The sequence below is a fragment of the Schistocerca nitens genome, chromosome 4 (genome assembly GCF_023898315.1).
Source record: "Schistocerca nitens isolate TAMUIC-IGC-003100 chromosome 4, iqSchNite1.1, whole genome shotgun sequence".
NCBI classification, from domain to species: domain Eukaryota; kingdom Metazoa; phylum Arthropoda; class Insecta; order Orthoptera; family Acrididae; genus Schistocerca; species Schistocerca nitens.
Genome location: NC_064617.1, coordinates 616587270 through 616600701, shown reverse-complemented (window position 1 = coordinate 616600701; position 13432 = coordinate 616587270). Strand labels below are relative to the sequence as shown.

General features: G+C 39.9%; 6 non-coding genes across 6 annotated transcripts; all 6 read right to left on the bottom strand.

The window, feature by feature from the left end:
- Nucleotides 1–351: 351 nt before the first annotated feature.
- Nucleotides 352–470, bottom strand: LOC126254718 (U5 spliceosomal RNA). Its single transcript, XR_007546366.1, has one exon. It is a non-coding gene; the product is annotated as a U5 spliceosomal RNA (small nuclear RNA).
- A 5121-nt stretch (nucleotides 471–5591) lies between these two features.
- On the bottom strand, nucleotides 5592–5798 carry LOC126254497 (small nucleolar RNA U3). Its single transcript, XR_007546176.1, has one exon. It is a non-coding gene; the product is annotated as a small nucleolar RNA U3 (small nucleolar RNA).
- A 2408-nt stretch (nucleotides 5799–8206) lies between these two features.
- On the bottom strand, nucleotides 8207–8325 carry LOC126254717 (U5 spliceosomal RNA). Its single transcript, XR_007546365.1, has one exon. It is a non-coding gene; the product is annotated as a U5 spliceosomal RNA (small nuclear RNA).
- A 953-nt stretch (nucleotides 8326–9278) lies between these two features.
- On the bottom strand, nucleotides 9279–9485 carry LOC126254496 (small nucleolar RNA U3). The gene has a single exon (XR_007546175.1). It is a non-coding gene; the product is annotated as a small nucleolar RNA U3 (small nucleolar RNA).
- A 2390-nt stretch (nucleotides 9486–11875) lies between these two features.
- On the bottom strand, nucleotides 11876–11994 carry LOC126254768 (U5 spliceosomal RNA). Its single transcript, XR_007546409.1, has one exon. It is a non-coding gene; the product is annotated as a U5 spliceosomal RNA (small nuclear RNA).
- A 953-nt stretch (nucleotides 11995–12947) lies between these two features.
- On the bottom strand, nucleotides 12948–13154 carry LOC126254495 (small nucleolar RNA U3). The gene has a single exon (XR_007546174.1). It is a non-coding gene; the product is annotated as a small nucleolar RNA U3 (small nucleolar RNA).
- Between the last annotated feature and the right edge of the window lie 278 nt (nucleotides 13155–13432).

Here is a 13432-nt window from a genome sequence, read left to right as displayed (position 1 = left end):
ATTTTGGCTTTCAAAACAAAATCTACTTATCACATACCAGTATTTATTACAAAGACAATCATTCATCATTCACTTCCAAATATCAGCTTATATGCTGTTGTGCAACTGCAGTGCAAGTAAACATTCTCAAATCATCTACAACTGAGGTACGGAAAGGGTTCACCAAGAGTTTGCAGGACAATAAATAGCTCTGCCCCCCTCTACCCCCCCCCCTCTCTCTCTCTCTCTCTACACAATCGTCTAACACACTGCACGCCATTTCAGGTCAAACGTGATCCGCTAATCCACGCCCTTCATTCTCACAACACAATCTACCTCTTGCTACTCACATTACGTTTTACTTGTGATTGTGGCTCAGCAATAGCCGAGCACTACAAAAAATACCTTCTAGACTCATTTAATGTTCCCCTCCACGGAAATCTTTAGTAAAAGGCGAAAGATTTATTCGGTTTGAAGGGAAACCAGAGTGCCGATCAACGCCCTCACTTCAATACTTATGGCTGCTTCTCTATTACTTCTCCGCGAGAACGCCGAAAATTCTTCCCGTCTTGTCTACTTCTCTACCGTCAACAGACTTCCAGTGTCATGCAAGCACACACCCCAAACTAACTGTCAACGCTGAAATAAGTGTCTGCCAACTGTCGTCGCTATTACTCTTTAGATAACTATTTTCATCATTTCTGTCACCATTCAAGCTGCTTCATTACCTCACCTGCCGACAGATGGCAGCACGCATAATTCCTGTCGGCGACCCACCGTCCGACATACAACGTCCGACACACAACTGCCCGCACTGCTCTGCATCTAACACTAATCTCTCTCCTCCCCACCATACTCGTTCACTCAAAAAACTGACAACTAGATAGTTCTTTGTACGCAAAACTAGGCCACATCACACGCAACGTGTATGTAGATGTATGGTGCAAGGGAAATATCCCCCTGCTCCCACACAACTAATTAATACTAGTTGACAACAGAAATAAAATTTCTGTCGGTAGTATTTGAACCAGTCTTATTCATTTGCGAATTTCATGCATTCCTTCTTGCAGATAACACTGCCTTGCAAATCACTCAATTCATGTTTGCTAGCCAAACGTGCTCCTCCTAAATGTTTCGTACATCATGCATTAGTGGTGATTATCGAGACTGTGTTGTGTGTCAGCTTTTTATGGTCATCAATTGCACTCTTCTTGTGTTGCTCACTCATTCTTGTAACTCAAAAGTACGTCGTTGTCATCCAAGCCTAGCACTTGGAGCAGGCCAAATCAAACTGTGTTGTGTGTCAGCTTTTTATGGTCATCAATTGCACTCTTCTTGTGTTGCTCACTCATTCTTGTAACTCAAAAGTACGTCGTTGTCATCCAAGCCTAGCACTTGGAGCAGGCCAAATCAAATGGCTCGTCCCCGTGCCACTCGAGAAACTTCCACGAGGCTTTCATGACATGTCGCAATCGAAGTCTTTCCACAACCTGTAGCGACATTTCTGCAACGACGCGGGTCCCGATACCAACAGTATGACTTATGCTTCTCCTCTTCATAAGCAACTAGAATTCGTGAGTGACAGAGAAAGTGCTTTCGAGATCATGAAGAAATTTGATGAATTATATTCGAAAGAGTCTACAGCCCTTCAAATATTATGCAGAAACAAGTTGGACAAATTGAGGTTAAGTGATTACAGTGATACGGGGACATTTTTCAGTGCATTTGAAAAAACTGTAAATGAGCTGAAATCTGCAGGCGCTAAAGTAACGGAAAAGGAGAAGTTAAATTATATGCTGCGAACGTTACCAGAGTCAATGAGCTATATTGGGGACTTAGTGGACGTCTTGAAGGAAGAGGACCAGACAGTTGAATATGTTAAAAGTAAGATTCAATTATTGAATGCAAAAACTGGAAATGAAGAGGTAAAATCAAATGCATTTCACACAGAAAGAAAATTAAATTCAAGAAATCAGGAGCAAGTATGTTATCGATGCGGCAAAGCAGGTCACTTCAAACGTGATTGTAACCAGGGAAGAACAAGTAACAGAGGCACATGGCATCGTGGAGTACATTTTCAAAGTAGCGACAGAGGTAATGGAAATATGCAGCGTGGAGGCTATAGCAATGTACAGCGTGGAAATTACGGCAACATGCAGCGTGGAGGTTATGGCAGCAGGCAACGTGGTCGAGGAGAGCAGCATGGTTTTAGCAGCGGTCGGCATCACAGCAAGCAAGGTTACCATCAGAGTGATCATGGTATGAGTAGTTTTATAACAGAGGTTAATTCCATGATAGGTCAAAATAGAACAGTAGAGTCAAGTAACAACAATCAAATTCAAATCAATTGGTTATTAGACAGTGGCTGTACTGATCATGTTATTAATAATGAGGAATATTTTTCTAAGAGTATAACTTTAAAACAACCTATAAATGTAAAAATTGCTGATGGAAAAATTTTGCAAGCTACTAAAGTTGGTAATGTAATTAGTAATTTTCCTGTCTATGATCAAATGGTTCCAATTAATATGCGAGATGTTTTCTTTGTAAAAGACATAGACAAAAACTTGATCAGTTATGCCAAAATTACAGGTAATCACAAAATTGTATCGGTAAGGAATAATGCTAAAATTTTTGATAAAGCTAATGGATTGATTGCGATTGCATGGAAAGAGAGTGGGTTGTATAAAATGAGTAGTACTATTAATAAAGGAGAAGTTAATGTTAATGTTATGAGTAAAGACAATAATATGACAACAAAGGAAAAATGGCATCGCATTTTGGGACATGTTAATTTCAATCATTTAAATACTTTATGTAAACATCAATTGTTAGATGGGGTTCCTTCAGAACTAGAATCAGAATTTATGAAATGTAAAATCTGTATCGAAAACAAAATGCATAATGTTCTTTTTAAAAATAATAGAACCAAAGCAAAAGAAATTTTAGAAATTGTTCACACAGATCTAAATGGGCCTCACTCAACTACTGGAATGCATGGGGAAAGATATTTTCTTTCTTTCATTGATGATTACAGTAAGGCAGCTCGTGTTTACACCATAAAATCTAAAGATCAAGTATACAATTGTTTTGTAGAGTATATTAATGAAGTTGAGAATCTCACTGGGAAAACTGTTAAAAAGATAAGATGTGACAATGGGAAGGAATATTTAAATGAAAATGTCTATGAATTTGTGAGACAAAAAGGAATTGTATTGAATGCTTGTCCACCTTATGTGCATGAGCTTAATGGTACTGCTGAAAGGTATAACAGATCCATCATGGACATGTCTCGGTGTCTGCTAGCCGAAGCGCGAGTAGACAAGAGATTTTGGCCTGAAGTGGTTTGTGCAGCAGCGTACCTCAAAAACAGAACTTTAGCTAACACCATTGAAAAGAAAACTCCTTATGAGATATTACTGGGGAAAAGACCTAATGTTAATCATTTGAAATTGTATGGGAGTAGAGTTTTTGTAAGAGTACCTGAGCAACTGAGGAAGTCAAAATGGGATAGGAAAGCCGATTTGGGGGTTTTAATGGGTTATTGTGAAGTAGGCTACAGAGTGCTAATAAATAATAAGATAGTTGTTGCTCGACATGTGGACATTGTTGAAAGTGGTGTTAAATGTATTGGGTTTAAAGATTATGATTCAGTAAGTGAATATTCTAGTGATTCTGAACACAAAAGTATAGAAAATGAAACTGAACTAATAGAAAAACAGAAGGAAATTGAGAAAAATGAAAAGCTTTCTGATAATCATGAACCAGAGAAAGTACTTGGGTTGAGGAGATCATCTAGAGAAAGAAAACCAAAAATATTAAATGATTATGTTTACAGCAACTTTATTTATGTAAACTTTTGCAGTGCAAATAGTCCGGAAAGCTTTGAGGAGGCGATTAACAGCGCCGAATCAAATTATTGGGAAAAAGCGATGAATAAGGAAATTGATTGTTTGAACAAAAACAAAACATGGGAATTAGTAGATAAACCAGTTGATAAAGAAGCCATTGATGTAAAGTGGGTTTTCACAAAGAAATCAGAAAGTGTTTACAAAGCAAGATTAGTTGTCAGGGGGTTTCAACAAAAAGAAGTCGTCGAGGATATTTATTCTCCAGTAACCAATATGCAAACATTAAAGATTTTGTTGTCATACTGTTGTCAAGAAGGTTTGGTTATAGAACAAATGGACGTAGAGACTGCGTTTCTAAATTGTAAAGTTTTATCTGAAGTTTATGTAAAGCAGCCAAGAGGATATGATGATGGTACGGATAGAGTCTGTAAATTGTATAAAGCATTGTATGGTTTGCGAGAAAGCTCACGAGCTTGGTACAATTGTCTTGATGAGTTTTTAAGAAGTTTAGGTTTTAAAAGGAGTAAATATGATTATTGTCTTTATGTATTGCGAGATGGAGATGTCTTGATTTATTTGATTATTTTTGTCGACGATTTGCTCATTTGCTGTGTGAGAAAAGAAAAAATTGTTAAGATTAAGAACTTATTGTCAAAACGATTTAATATGAAAGATTTAGGTGAGGTAAAAAGATATCTTGGCATCGATATTAATTATGATTGTGAAACAAGAGTTATGAGTTTGAGTCAAGAAAAATATATTGATTCGTTAGCTGCGAAATATAAAATTGAAGATTCGATCTTGTACAAAACTCCAATGGAAGTAAATTTAAAGTTGGAACCAGCGTATGAAGATTGTAATGATGTTAGATATAGAAACTTGATAGGTGCACTCTTGTACGTAAGTTCGGGTACTAGACCAGATATTAGCTATAGTGTGAATTACTTGAGCAGATTCCAAAGTTGTTACAGTAGTACTCATTTTAAATATGCTTTGAGAATTTTGAAATATTTATATTTAACTAAAGATTTGAAATTAAACTATTGTAGGAATGAAAGTGCTGAGATATTAGATTGTTTTGTGGATTCAGATTGGGCAGGTGATAGTGTGGATAGAAAGTCAACTTCTGGTTATGTAATTAGGTTATTTGGTAATGTTGTATTTTGGAAGTCAAGAAAACAAGCGAGTGTTACAAAGGCTTCAACTTTCGCAGAATATGTAGCATTGTCTGAAGCTGTAAGCGAGGTGAAACTTGTACGTGATATTTTAGACATTTTTAATGTTAAATTTGAAAAACCTATTGTCATATATGAAGACAATTCAGGAGCATTAAATATAGCGAAGTTTGGTAATTTTACAAAGAATTCAAAATACATAGAAGTGCATTACCATTTTGTGAATGAGTATTATTTACAGGGACTCATTGATATTGTTAAAGTAGATTCAAATGAAAATGTTGCAGATATATTCACAAAGTCGTTATGTAAAGAAAAATTCATTAAAATTAGGAATATGTTAAACATCGCGATATAAATGTAAGGAGGTGTGTTGGAATTATGTAATACATTTATATCGGATATGAGAAAGTATGTTCGAGAAGTATCGATTGTGGTGACAGCTGTTTGTGTATATATGTGTGAGTGATGGGGCGCAATAGTCAATCTTCGTGTGTCTTTTATGAAGTGAACCTATGTATATTTTAATAAAGTATTTTATAAGTAAAAGTGTGAACGTGATTAAAAACATCTATATAATAAAACCACCACTCGGAAAGCGCTATTCCCTTCCCACATCCCTCAGAATGTGGTGAACGATCATCGATTACAACCAAGATGCGATGAATCTTGATCGCAAGCCTCACGCTCAGGGAGAGTGCTACCACTCATCATCGTGGTTACGTCTACTCCAGCGTTGAACTAGAGAGAGTTGAAGACATACTACAGAAATGATCCTGTGAAGTATGATCTTGCTTGCAAGCTATCACCGCTCGCTACTTATGCCACGAGACCGTCAACACGCCCTACGAGAATACGACACATTCTTCACATTTCGCGATTTACTTATCGAAGAATTTCTTAAGCTCAGACATTCTGCAAAGAACCTACTTCTACCCTTACTTGGCCGCAATGATCTCACTCGGCTATTTTTGTGCGCTACCAGTGCTTCTTGCGTTCCGAAATGAGAGACCATTGCCTCAGGCGAGACTGTATGTAAACACCGCTTGCACCTCCGGCCGCTAGATGGGGGCCTGGGGCACATACAGTAGCTTTCTATGGCGCAAGCAGACATGCCAAATAGCCACTGAAAGAGAAACACACAAGAGGGCATTCATAGGACTCTTGTGCTTTCTTTAAAACCGCCTCTCTCTTCGAAAATTTTCGCACCGCACTAGCTTATTCACCTCACCCTAACAGTGCGAACTCTTGTCGATATTTGGCCACTTTCATGCATACTTCCTCTTTCGTTTCACTTTGCGTCTTACTTGATACCCGCCCAAGAGCTGCTGATATACAATACTCGCAATAAATGTGTTTCTCTCTGTACCTCTCGTCGCCTATCACGAGTATTGCTTCTCCTCACATGGCAATTATGAAAACACCCACAGCTAAACAAACACTTCCTTCAAGCGCCACGTCCATACTATCAATCATACACTACTAATTTCACAGCTACTTGCTCCACTAATACATTTCTTATGTCTACTGTTAAACAGATGAAGAATCAAAGTATACAACAAGTCCCTATGAACATCACTGTCAGGACATTTTACAGACCTACGCATACCATGCCAATCTTTATGCTTCAACTATGATGGCCCATGTGCTATGAATAAAGAAATTTCTCATAAAATAACAAATAATCTTACAACTATACAAATACTCCGACAAGCTCCTTACTAAAATGCTAGATGTTTAGCAATCCCCCCATCATCTCAGAATAATCTCAAGCAGTGCTTTCATCCCATGATCACTTCTTTGCAAACAAAACCACAAACTACTTTTTATACTAGCTTCCTTGTCACAGTGAACAGGGAACTAATGCTAGTGCCTCAGTTTACTAAAAAGCTTTTTTCGCTTGCAACATATAAACTACCAACTTGAACCGCTGGGATTTTCAAACACACACACACACACACACACACACACAGAAAACTTAATTCCACAGAAATTTAGGAGTAACAGTGGTTACCTCACATTTTCATACATACTCAAATAGCTACTTCTGTGCACTTCACACAATGTTCTCATCGTGTTCCAACAGAGAACACACTAATCACTATGAATGGATTCTGGTAAAAGAGCATTAAAAAAACGAACAGCCTGATCAAAGTGATTATCTGCACATCCTCTGCCAATAACATGTCACTCTATACCCGAGGGAAACTAAAATGCAGGGAAAGGAGCTTTGTTGTGACCACTGTGTCGGTATTTCATCATTTACTGACCAAAGTCTTCTCAAGCCAAGTATGCACCAGCTCTGTGTATGGCTGGGTCAATCAAGAGCCCCTTTCAATTTTACTTAAAAGACAAGCAGCATCAACAACTCACAGGAGGCACTGAACATTTTTACCATTATCTGCACCACCTTCCACTGATTTATTGAAGAAGAAACTGCAAAGTCTGGCCAATTTTGTACACAAGTAATCTTGAAAACATTGGAGTCAACAACAGATACATAGTTTCCAAGACTGTAGCAAGGAACAACCCTTCAATTTCAAGATTTATCTCTCACTGAGACACATCATACCCAAACTACACCTAGCAGGAAATTGCTACTCAATTCATTTCTAGCTATCTATGTCATATTCAACAACTGTCTCTTTCTCACCTAAATCTTCTACAAAACTGAGTACACTGTTATGAACAAAGAACCAATGCCACATTATGGCAACAAGCCAGTGCCACTAATATCCACTCTATTGAAAACAATTGAAATACTCATCCTGCCCAACTAACCACCATCTTCAGCCCAAATCTCACTCACATCATACCTACAAATCACAAACTTCTGCGGTAAAAATTATTTTGGCTTTCAAAACAAAATCTACTTATCACATACCAGTATTTATTACAAAGACAATCATTCATCATTCACTTCCAAATATCAGCTTATATGCTGTTGTGCAACTGCAGTGCAAGTAAACATTCTCAAATCATCTACAACTGAGGTACGGAAAGGGTTCACCAAGAGTTTGCAGGACAATAAATAGCTCTGTCCCCCTCTACCCCCCCCCCCCCTCTCTCTCTCTCTCTCTACACAATCGTCTAACACACTGCACGCCATTTCAGGTCAAACGTGATCCGCTAATCCACGCCCTTCATTCTCACAACACAATCTACCTCTTGCTACTCACATTACGTTTTACTTGTGATTGTGGCTCAGCAATAGCCGAGCACTACAAAAAATACCTTCTAGACTCATTTAATGTTCCCCTCCACGGAAATCTTTAGTAAAAGGCGAAAGATTTATTCGGTTTGAAGGGAAACCAGAGTGCCGATCAACGCCCTCACTTCAATACTTATGGCTGCTTCTCTATTACTTCTCCGCGAGAACGCCGAAAATTCTTGCCGTCTTGTCTACTTCTCTACCGTCAACAGACTTCCAGTGTCATGCAAGCACACACCCCAAACTAACTGTCAAAGCTGAAATAAGTGTCTGCCAACTGTCGTCGCTATTACTCTTTAGATAACTATTTTCATCATTTCTGTCACCATTCAAGCTGCTTCATTACCTCACCTGCCGACAGATGGCAGCACGCATAATTCCTGTCGGCGACCCACCGTCCGACATACAACGTCCGACACACAACTGCCCGCACTGCTCTGCATCTAACACTAATCTCTCTCCTCCCCACCACACTCGTTCACTCAAAAAACTGACAACTAGATAGTTCTTTGTACGCAAAACTAGGCCACATCACACGCAACGTGTATGTAGATGTATGGTGCAAGGGAAATATCCCCCTGCTCCCACACAACTAATTAATACTAGTTGACAACAGAAATAAAATTTCTGTCGATAGTATTTGAACCAGTCTTATTCATTTGCGAATTTCATGCATTCCTTCTTGCAGATAACACTGCCTTGCAAATCACTCAATTCATGTTTGCTAGCCAAACGTGCTCCTCCTAAATGTTTCGTACATCATGCATTAGTGGTGATTATCGAGACTGTGTTGTGTGTCAGCTTTTTATGGTCATCAATTGCATTCTTCTTGTGTTGCTCACTCATTCTTGTAACTCAAAAGTGCGTCGTTGTCATCCAAGCCTAGCACTTGGAGCAGGCCAAATCAAATGGCTCGTCCCCGTGCCACTCGAGAAACTTCCACGAGGCTTTCATGACATGTCGCAATCGAAGTCTTTCCACAACCTGTAGCGACATTTCTGCAACGACGCGGGTCCCGATACCAACAGTATGACTTATGCTTCTAATCTATATAATAAAACCACCACTCGGAAAGCGCTATTCCCTTCCCACATCCCTCAGAATGTGGTGAACGATCATCGATTACAACCAAGATGCGATGAATCTTGATCGCAAGCCTCACGCTCAGGGAGAGTGCTACCACTCATCATCGTGGTTACGTCTACTCCAGCGTTGAACTAGAGAGAGTTGAAGACATACTACAGAAATGATCCTGTGAAGTATGATCTTGCTTGCAAGCTATCACCGCTCGCTACTTATGCCACGAGACCGTCAACACGCCCTACGAGAATACGACACATTCTTCACATTTCGCGATTTACTTATCGAAGAATTTCTTAAGCTCAGACATTCTGCAAAGAACCTACTTCTACCCTTACTTGGCCGCAATGATCTCACTCGGCTATTTTTGTGCGCTACTAGTGCTTCTTGCGTTCCGAAATGAGAGACCATTGCCTCAGGCGAGACTGTATGTAAACACCGCTTGCACCTCCGGCCGCTAGATGGGGGCCTGGGGCACATACAGTAGCTTTCTATGGCGCAAGCAGACATGCCAAATAGCCACTGAAAGAGAAACACACAAGAGGGCATTCATAGGACTCTTGTGCTTTCTTTAAAACCGCCTCTCTCTTCGAAAATTTTCGCACCGCACTAGCTTATTCACCTCACCCTAACAGTGCGAACTCTTGTCGATATTTGGCCACTTTCATGCATACTTCCTCTTTCGTTTCACTTTGCGTCTTACTTGATACCCGCCCAAGAGCTGCTGATATACAATACTCGCAATAAATGTGTTTCTCTCTGTACCTCTCGTCGCCTATCACGAGTATTGCTTCTCCTCACATGGCAATTATGAAAACACCCACAGCTAAACAAACACTTCCTTCAAGCGCCACGTCCATACTATCAATCATACACTACTAATTTCACAGCTACTTGCTCCACTAATACATTTCTTATGTCTACTGTTAAACAGATGAAGAATCAAAGTATACAACAAGTCCCTATGAACATCACTGTCAGGACATTTTACAGACCTACGCATACCATGCCAATCTTTATGCTTCAACTATGATGGCCCATGTGCTATGAATAAAGAAATTTCTCATAAAATAACAAATAATCTTACAACTATACAAATACTCCGACAAGCTCCTTACTAAAATGCTAGATGTTTAGCAATCCCCCCCATCATCTCAGAATAATCTCAAGCAGTGCTTTCATCCCATGATCACTTCTTTGCAAACAAAACCACAAACTACTTTTTATACTAGCTTCCTTGTCACAGTGAACAGGGAACTAATGCTAGTGCCTCAGTTTACTAAAAAGCTTTTTTCGCTTGCAACATATAAACTACCAACTTGAACCTCTGGGATTTTCAAACACACACACACACACACACAGAAAACTTAATTCCACAGAAATTTAGGAGTAACAGTGGTTACCTCACATTTTCATACATACTCAAATAGCTACTTCTGTGCACTTCACACAATGTTCTCATCGTGTTCCAACAGAGAACACACTAATCACTATGAATGGATTCTGGTAAAAGAGCATTAAAAAAACGAACAGCCTGATCAAAGTGATTATCTGCACATCCTCTGCCAATAACATGTCACTCTATACCCGAGGGAAACTAAAATGCAGGGAAAGGAGCTTTGTTGTGACCACTGTGTCGGTATTTCATCATTTACTGACCAAAGTCTTCTCAAGCCAAGTATGCACCAGCTCTGTGTATGGCTGGGTCAATCAAGAGCCCCTATCAATTTTACTTAAAAGACAAGCAGCATCAACAACTCACAGGAGGCACTGAACATTTTTACCATTATCTGCACCACCTTCCACTGATTTATTGAAGAAGAAACTGCAAAGTCTGGCCAATTTTGTACACAAGTAATCTTGAAAACATTGGAGTCAACAGCAGATACATAGTTTCCAAGACTGTAGCAAGGAACAACCCTTCAATTTCAAGATTTATCTCTCACTGAGACACATCATACCCAAACTACACCTAGCAGGAAATTGCTACTCAATTCATTTCTAGCTATCTATGTCATATTCAACAACTGTCTCTTTCTCACCTAAATCTTCTACAAAACTGAGTACACTGTTATGAACAAAGAACCAATGCCACATTATGGCAACAAGCCAGTGCCACTAATATCCACTCTATTGAAAACAATTGAAATACTCATCCTGCCCAACTAACCACCATCTTCAGCCCAAATCTCACTCACATCATACCTACAAATCACAAACTTCTGCGGTAAAAATTATTTTGGCTTTCAAAACAAAATCTACTTATCACATACCAGTATTTATTACAAAGACAATCATTCATCATTCACTTCCAAATATCAGCTTATATGCTGTTGTGCAACTGCAGTGCAAGTAAACATTCTCAAATCATCTACAACTGAGGTACGGAAAGGGTTCACCAAGAGTTTGCAGGACAATAAATAGCTCTGTCCCCCTCTACCCCCCTCACTCTCTCTCTACACAATCGTCTAACACACTGCACGCCATTTCAGGCCAAACGTGAACCGCTAATCCACGCCCTTCATTCTCACAACACAATCTACCTCTTGCTACTCACATTACGTTTTACTTGTGATTGTGGCTCAGCAATAGCCGAGCACTACAAAAAATACCTTCTAGACTCATTTAATGTTCCCCTCCACGGAAATCTTTAGTAAAAGGCGAAAGATTTATTCGGTTTGAAGGGAAACCGGAGTGCCGATCAACGCCCTCACTTCAATACTTATGGCTGCTTCTCTATTACTTCTCCGCGAGAACGCCGAAAATTCTTGCCGTCTTGTCTACTTCTCTACCGTCAACAGACTTCCAGTGTCATGCAAGCACACACCCCAAACTAACTGTCAACGCTGAAATAAGTGTCTGCCAACTGTCGTCGCTATTACTCTTTAGATAACTATTTTCATCATTTCTGTCACCATTCAAGCTGCTTCATTACCTCACCTGCCGACAGATGGCAGCACGCATAATTCCTGTCGGCGACCCACCGTCCGACATACAACGTCCGACACACAACTGCCCGCACTGCTCTGCATCTAACACTAATCTCTCTCCTCCCCACCACACTCGTTCACTCAAAAAACTGACAACTAGATAGTTCTTTGTACGCAAAACTAGGCCACATCACACGCAACGTGTATGTAGATGTATGGTGCAAGGGAAATATCCCCCTGCTCCCACACAACTAATTAATACTAGTTGACAACAGAAATAAAATTTCTGTCGATAGTATTTGAACCAGTCTTATTCATTTGCGAATTTCATGCATTCCTTCTTGCAGATAACACTGCCTTGCAAATCACTCAATTCATGTTTGCTAGCCAAACGTGCTCCTCCTAAATGTTTCGTACATCATGCATTAGTGGTGATTATCGAGACTGTGTTGTGTGTCAGCTTTTTATGGTCATCAATTGCACTCTTCTTGTGTTGCTCACTCATTCTTGTAACTCAAAAGTACGTCGTTGTCATCCAAGCCTAGCACTTGGAGCAGGCCAAATCAAATGGCTCGTCCCCGTGCCACTCGAGAAACTTCCACGAGGCTTTCATGACATGTCGCAATCGAAGTCTTTCCACAACCTGTAGCGACATTTCTGCAACGACGCGGGTCCCGATACCAACAGTATGACTTATGCTTCTAATCTATATAATAAAACCACCACTCGGAAAGCGCTATTCCCTTCCCACATCCCTCAGAATGTGGTGAACGATCATCGATTACAACCAAGATGCGATGAATCTTGATCGCAAGCCTCACGCTCAGGGAGAGTGCTACCACTCATCATCGTGGTTACGTCTACTCCAGCGTTGAACTAGAGAGAGTTGAAGACATACTACAGAAATGATCCTGTGAAGTATGATCTTGCTTGCAAGCTATCACCGCTCGCTACTTATGCCACGAGACCGTCAACACGCCCTACGAGAATACGACACATTCTTCACATTTCGCGATTTACTTATCGAAGAATTTCTTAAGCTCAGACATTCTGCAAAGAACCTACTTCTACCCTTACTTGGCCGCAATGATCTCACTCGGCTATTTTTGTGCGCTACTAGTGCTTCTTGCGTTCCGAAATGAGAGACCATTGCCTCAGGCGAGACTGTATGTAAACACCGCTTGCACCTCCGGCCGCTAGATGGGG